This window comes from Gracilinanus agilis, chromosome 1 (assembly GCF_016433145.1).
Source record: "Gracilinanus agilis isolate LMUSP501 chromosome 1, AgileGrace, whole genome shotgun sequence".
Classification (NCBI taxonomy): Eukaryota; Metazoa; Chordata; class Mammalia; order Didelphimorphia; family Didelphidae; genus Gracilinanus; species Gracilinanus agilis.
In genome coordinates this window covers 307,093,632-307,101,979 of record NC_058130.1, presented here as the reverse complement: position 1 = coordinate 307,101,979, position 8,348 = coordinate 307,093,632, and positions in this window count along the sequence as shown.

Genomic DNA, 8,348 nt, shown 5'->3' with positions numbered 1-8,348 from the left:
TTCAATATTTAAATTATGTGGGATAAAATGTGTCTTTGGATTGGTCATGATATCTTGAGGGTTTTAAACTTGGGAGCTATTTTAGATTTACACAAATGAAATACCTGGAAGCAGAGAAGACAACATATTCCAGCTAATTCCTAAGAAGAGATCAAGGAAAGAGTAGAATTTTAACCTGGGTCTCAGTCTCCTTCCCTCTTTCTTCAATAAAAGGAGTAGTTTATGAACTTTGAATGGTCAAGAGGATTTGGAAGTTCTCATCTAGGTCAGAGACTTTTGTATTCTTTTTACAAACTAAAATTTTAGTTTAAAAATAAATTATGTGTATTTGTGGTATTGAGATATAGAATAGGTTTATATTATACAATGCTATACATATATTTTATGCTTTTCTGAGTTTCTGAACTTTTTCTATATCATCTGTGGCTTTCATGAAACTCCCCCCCCCCAAATTACCATTTAGTTTATTATACTGACCTACCATATATTAAAACCATTGGGAAATTTGTGATGTGGAAAAGATACTTGTATTTACTTTTTCAGCTGAGTCAGATTAAATTCAAGGAAAGAGAGCTTTAAGAATCTACAAAAAGCCTATCAAGAATATATAACATGTCTAAAAAAGGGGGAAAAGTGACTTTTAGCTTCTAGACCCTTTGCCATATGTGCTTTTTAAACTTACACCCTCTTTTCCTGCATGTATTTGTGGGAGACTATGTCATAAACTTTGGGGTTTAGGCATTTTTTTAAACCCTTATCTTCCATTTTAAAATCAATATTATCAGTTCCAAGGCAGAAGAGGTTAAGCGATTGAGGTTAAGTGACTTGCCCATGATCACATAGCTAGGAAGTATTTGAGGCCAGATTTAAACCCAGGACCTTCCATCTCCAGACCTGGCTTTCTGCCCACTGAGTCACCTCTCTGTCCCAACAGGTTTGTTTTGGTCCATATTTTCTTACTACAGGATACCATTTTGATAAATGCTCATAAATCGATTGATATATATTTTTACTTAACAAAAGCCTTGAAGCTAAGTGGGGATGGGGTGATGACTGATTAACTTAAATGCCCTCTACATTTATATGTTCACATATAAACACAAGTACTGTATATGGCTATATGAATGCAAGCATATACAGGAGGGCTGCTTAAATTAGACAAACTGGTTGATATGCACTGATAACTTGTAGTGAAGCATTTAGATGGGGGCTCATTTGCTATAACAGCAGAAAAATACCATCTAGTCTCTCTGAGTTAAGCCTAGAATTCTGAGTAGGTATATTAGCTGAGCTCTGGAGACCTAGCCTGGTAGTGAGAATGAGGGTTGGCTGAATAACTCCTATTACGGTGGAGGATAACAGCATCCTCCCAATCTCTCAAGCTTAAAACCCTAGAGTCATCCTTGACTCCTCACTATCATCCTCCATATCCAATCTGTTGCCAAACCCTATTGATTTCACTCTTGCAACTTCTCTCAAATACTTTCCCTTATCTTCTTTGATACTGTCACCCCCTGGCACATACACTCCTCACCTCGTCCCTGGACTATTTATATATATTTATATAGCTTGCTGGTGGGTCTGCCTAACTCAAATCTCTCCCTCCTCCAAACCATCTTCCATTCAGTCACCAAAGTTATTTTTGTAAAGCTAAAATCTGACCATTTCATTCCCACAACCCTAAATAAACTCCACTGACTATCACCTCCAGAATCAAATACAAAATTCTGTTTGATATTCCAAGACCCCTCTAACTGCCTCCTACCTTTTTGATTTTCTTGTATCTTCCTCTCTGCCAGGCACTCTTTGGTCTAGTGACTGTCTTTACTGTAGCATGAGCAAGATACTCCTCTCAAAATGGAGAATTTTCTCTGACGGTTCCCTATGCTTAGAATGTTTTTCCTTCTCATTTCCATTCATTGACTTCCCAGACTTCTTTTGAACCCCAAATACAACATGAACTTCTATAGGAAGTCTTTCTCAACACCTGTTAATTCTAGTGTCTTCTCTTTTTAAATTATTTCCTATTTTTCTAGCATATACTTGCTTGCATGTATTTGTTTGCTTGTAATCGCTCCCATTAAATTGTGAGCTCCTTAAGGATAGGCATAGACCATTATTTTTTTTTCTTCTGTCTCTAACACTTAGCACAGTGCCTGACAGTTAGCAGACTCTTAATAAAGAAGGTTTCCAAAGTCATTTCATTATCCATAGACCTTAGTAGGCTAAGAGTTGTTTTACTCTTTTCTGTAAATTTCTTCTGTCATAGACTACAAAGCTTGAGATACACAAATGCAAATCTTTAATGTGGGGGAAGAAGAGGAATTAGTTGATAAAAGGTATTGTCTGATCAAGTGCTAAACAATTTTCTTTCCCTCCTCAGCCTAATTGTCAAGCAGAAATTTCAGATATTCAATGGCCATAAAGTAACTAGAAATTCTGTGTTCTTCATGTGTCAATCAGTCAATAAACATTTATTAAATGCCTACTATGTGTCTGGATCTACATTACAGGCTGAATTTAACACTTGGTAATGTTCCAACAGCAATCTGTTTTCTAGGGTTGATAATTATTTTGATAGTGATTAGATTGTCAGCCCTTATTAAAGAGGACATATAATTAAAGAATTAGAACTGGAATGGAATTTAAATTAATTCAGTTGAAATATCTCAATTTACAAATGAGGAAACAAGACCAGGAAATGTTAAATGGCTTTCCCAATACAATATAAATAGCATATAGAAGTAAAGATTTAAGCATGTAATGTTTGAAATTCTCAAGAGGCAGTATTTCTTAATTTTAAATTTATTTCTTAATTGGCTGGTCAAGACATCTTAATCTTGTCAGTTACCTCTCTTTACCTTCCAAAAAGAAAAGGGTACAAGTCTATATATAACACTTCTGAGTTCACCACTTAATCTTTTCTTTGGGCATCCCAAAACATTTCTGATTGGTAAATAGCCAAGGAGGTGGTTTTTAACTCCTGTCTTATTACTCCATCACAAAAGGAGTGTATCCCTGCCAAGACCAAAAAATGCCAGCACATTTCGCTACATGGCTGGACCCCTTTATACTTTAAGAGAATTCAACAGACTCCTTAGGCCACTCTGAATCTTTCAAATGGGTGTTTTTGACCAAGGCTGGCCAGTCCTTTCCTTAGTCCTTTTACCCTTAACAAAGACAAAGGATTCCAACCCACTTTCATAACCTGAGGGAGAAGCTGGGTGTAGCCTCAGTTTAGAACCAGACTGACCTTGATGGGGCTAGAGGAAAAAGTATTCACAAAAATATCACAATTCTATATTATTTTTCCACAAGCAAATGTTCTCAGTTTACAAATCCATAATTCTTTCTACTGTGGTATAGTGCAAAGCAACATCTTGAACTATACACAACTCAAAAAAAGATGAGAAATGAAAAAGAGAAGGTGGAGTCATCAACCCCAAAAGTAAAGTAAGTAAACTGGGAAAATAATGCTATGACAACATTAATTAATTCTCTGATAGATACTGAACATCATCCAATTACTGGGCTATCACATGTCCCAGCACTTAATAAAGGGAGCTTAGATTGATTAATAAGGATTACGTATTTTAATTCTTTATTCTATGCAGCCTCATGCAAGAATTTTATTAGATAGTGAATAGAGATCTCTGGGTAAATATGCCTAGAATGAGAATGATAATCCCAGGTAATATGTTACCAGAGTTGGAATTTAGTAGAGCTATGATTTCTAAACTTGTTTCTACCCAGATTGCTAGAAATTGCTGAGGTGGTTGCTGAGGTACTGCTAGAAGTATTTTGAAGTCATGGAGAGTGGGATAGGTGCTAAAAACACCAATTGAGCAAAAATTTTTCCTGTTTTCAAAAAGAGAAAGTAGTTCAATTGTCATAATTATAAACTAATGAGCTTGGTTTCAATTCTAAGCAAAACTATAGAACACATTTTTTTTTTAAATCCTTGTACTTCAGTGTATTGTCTTAGGTGGAAGAGTGGTAAGGGTGGGCAATGGGGGTCAAGTGACTTGCCCAGGGTCACACAGCTGGGAAGTGACTGAGGCTGGGTTTGAACCTAGGACCTCCTGTCTCTAGGCCTGACTCTCACTCCACTGAGCTACCCAGCTGCCCCTGTAGAACACATTTTTAAGAGAAAAAAATGATTAAAATGGTATCCAGCATTTTTCTTTTACTGCTCCCATAAGCAATCTATTTTCAAGTCCTATTGACTCTTCCTTCATGTATCTTTCATACCTTCCCCTTTCTCTCCTTTCTCCTTTGATGCAGCCACCACATTGGTGCAGACACTTGTTATCTCATATCTGAACTATTGGTCATTATGCCTATTGGGTTGATCTCACCTCAAGTCTCTTCCTTCTTCAGATTTGACTATATCACCATCTCCTCCTTAATACTGGGTGACTTCAATGCATTATTGAAAATAACCAGGGCATTTGGGTAGCTCAGTGGATTGAGAGCCAGTCCTAGAGATGGGAGGTCTGAAGTTCAAATCTGATTTCAGACACTTCCCAGCTGTGTGACCCTGGGCAAGTCACTTAACCCCCATTGCCCAGCCCTTACCACTCTTCTGCCTTGGAGCCAATACACAGTATTGACTCCAAGACGAAATGTAAGGGTTTAAAAAAAAATAACCAAAGATGATAAAAGTAGCAAAGTATCACTCAAGGGGGTTTGCCCTGTATCCAATCAGTAAATCCCAGTGCCTAATTATCACCATCAAGATCAGATATAAAATCTCTCTTTGGCATTGAGAGCCTCTTCCAACATGTCCACCTCCTAACTTTCTAGTCTTTAATTCCTTACTCCTCCTATGCTTATCCTCAATACAGTAAAAGGGGCTTCCTTGCTCCATCTACCAACTTTACACATTCACAAGCTGTTCTCCCATGTCTGGAATTCTTACCTTCCTCATAGATATCTCCCGGATTCCATAGCTTCCTTTGAAGCCCAGTGAAAATCTTAGGTTATGCAAGAAGCCTTTCTTGATCTATCTTAAATTTAATTTCTTCCCTCCATCAATTATCTCCAATTTATGCTATATGTATATTTTCTTTGTACATAGCTATTTGCAAGTTGTCTCCCACATTTGATTGTGAGCTTATGATGGGGTTTTTTTTGACATTAAAAAATTCTGGATTTTTTTCTACCTTTGAGATTTCCTCTTTCTCATATATCAGATGAACTGATCCCTCAGCCATATCGTAATTGCTTTGCCCACAGTATGAATTTAATTTATATTTATTTGGTCTAATTTATCTAGTTTTCTCATCTTTTTTCTCTTTAGTGCCATCTCTACTTTCCTTTTATAGATGTCCTTACATAGCAGTCTATGATATTTTAGCTAATTTTGGTGGCTATACTAATCTCAATGATGAAAAAAAAATCATCTTTGGAAATCTTTTTAAATTTTCTTTACTTTTCTGTCTTTTGATTCTTCTTCATTAGTTTCTTTGAGATAATTTTTCTTAATTGGATACCTTACCAGGCTTTTTTTTTAAATTAAAAACCCTTATCTTCCGTCTTAGAGTCAATATTGTGTAGTGGTTCCAAGACAGAAGAGTGGTAAGGGTGGGCAATGGGGGGTCAAGTGACTTGCCCAGGGTCACACAGCTGGGAAGTGTCTGAGGCCAGATTTGAACCCAGGACCTCCCATCTCTAGGCCTGTACCTTACCAGGCTTTTAAAAAACTCATTTTGCTCTCCATTTTTTCTCTTTGACATGATACGATATTACTCATACAATATGGCAAATGCCTTGGATCTATTGACTCAGAAAATGGTTTCTGAGCTCATTTGGTCTTTCTTTGGTGAAAATGAGCTTAAAATTCTGTATAAAATTATTATAATCTCTATCAATGTTATTTCTCTTGTCTGTTACCCATTTTTAATTATCAGCTACTTATTTAACTAGTTTAGTATTGAGTTGTTTCAATAGCATGCCACATTTCCCTCCTACTAATATTTTTTTTTATATAGCTATTTACGAATTCTGACCTTTTCCCAGACAGGTCAGTGATCTGACTATTACATTAACAACACATCTCTTCATGTCTCTTGCCATGTAATTGACTTCATTTTGTGTGTTTGTGTGTGATTTTATTTGTTGCTTATTAGATTTAATTCCAATGAATTCTTTTTGAAAAGAAAATGTTGGGGGCAGCTGGGTAGCTCAGTGGATTGAGAGCCAGGCCTAGAGATGGGAGGTCCTAGGTTCAAATTTGACCTCAGACACTTCCCAGCTGTGTGACCCTGGGGAAGTCACTTAACCCCCATTGCCTAGTCCATACCACTCTTCTGCCTTGGAGTCAATACTGTGTATTGACAGAAGGTAAGGGTTTAAAAAGAAAGAAAAGACAATGTTCTGTTACTATTAGGTTTTGGTTTTCTTATTCATTCTTCCTGATATTGCTACATATTTCTCACCATCCTTAATTATTTGCAATATCCCAATATTGCAAATAATTAAGGATGATGAGAAAGTTCATTGAAAGTAATCTAGTATTGAAATTGCTTGTTGGCTCTGGGGTGGTGGAAGAGCAGAGAGAAAGAAAATGAATCATGTAAACATGGAAAAATATTTAAAATTAAAATAAAAAAGTAATCTAGTATTAAAGCATATGCTAATTTAATTTGAAAGGTCTTGCTGATTTTGTAAAATCTCTTCATCCTCTACAACTGATTTATACATTAGTTACAACCATTTTCATGTAATGTTTTTTCAAATACTTGCTATTTATACTACAATATGAGATGACCAAATATTTAATGATAGGGTGTTTTTTTTCCTATCTCTAGGCATATAATAAAACCAATTACTCCAATTCTATTCTTTATTTCTTCAAGGAGTGTCTCAATGGCAAGAGATAAATTGTGTTCTCTAAGGGCCAAAGAAGTCTGAATTCTTTGGTCACAGCAATCCAGGAAGCAAATATTTTTAATGGTTTCTGTTCTTCAGTGTTCCCATCATATTTATGTAATGAAAGTGGATAGTGTCAGAAAAGGGAAGAAAGCATACTAAGAGTTGCATAGTTTTATTAAAAAATATCAGTATTGATTTTTAGTACATTAGATGGGAGATACTTGTCCAATGTCTGTTGGGCAGGCATATGACTGGAGGAGCCAAAAAAAGAAATGATATTTGCTAAATTATTTAAAATGTTTGCATCACGATTAACAAATGAATTTTTAAAAAAGTCCTTCCTTTCTGTCTCAGAATTCACCCTAAGCATTGATTCTAAGGCAAAAGAGTGGTAAAATCTATGTAATTGGGATTAAGTGACTCTCTTAGGGTTACACAACTAGGAAGTGTCTGAGGCAAGATCTGAACCTACATCATCCTGACTCCAGGTTTGATGCTCTTTCCACCATGCTACTTTGACTACATTATATTTTTCTACTTTACCTTCCCTGTTTTGGGTACTCAATAAAAAATTTTTTTTTATCAGAACTGGTTATTTCATCAGTGCAGTAAACATACTATGGAAAACTCCCTCCACTACTGAAAGTTTGCAATTCAGCCTTAACATAATTTTTAAAAGATTACTGGAAAAGGAGGGTATGTCCTTCAATTGGGGAATGGCTGAAAAAATTGTGGTATATGCGGGTGATGGAATACTATTGTGCTAAAAGGAATAATAAACTGGAGGAATTCCAGGTGAACTGGAAAGACCTCCAGGAACTGATGCAGAGCGAAAGGAGCAGAGCCAGAAGAACATTGTACACAGAGACTGACATATTGTGGTAAAATCGAATGTAATGGACTTCTGTACCAGCAGAAAGCAATGACACAGGACAGCTCTGAGGGATTTATGTTAAAGAACACTACCCACATTCAGAGGAAGAACTGCAGGAGAGGAAACATAAGAAAAACAACTGCTTGAACGCATGGGCTGAGGAGGACATGATTGGGGATACAGACTTGAAACTACCACACCAATGCAACTATCAACAATTTGGAAATAGGTCTTGATCAAGGACACATGACAAAACCAGTGGAAATGTGCATCGGCCATGGGTGGGGGTGTGTGCGGGGGTTGAAGGGGAAAGTAGGAGCATGAATCATGTAACCATGTTAAAAATGAATATTAATAAATGTTTAAAAAATAAAAAAATAAAACCTGAAGAGACAAATAAAAGCAGATCCCCTGCTTTTGAGTTAAAAAAAAATTACCTGTGAAACCGACAGGTACATTTTAATGCAGCTAATAGATGAAAGAGGTTGACCTTTTCAGAGATGGGTGAAAATAACAGGAAAATAAAAAGAAATAAATTATAATGCAAAAGAAATTATTGAGACAATTCGATTGGACAGATTTATTCTAATATCTAATT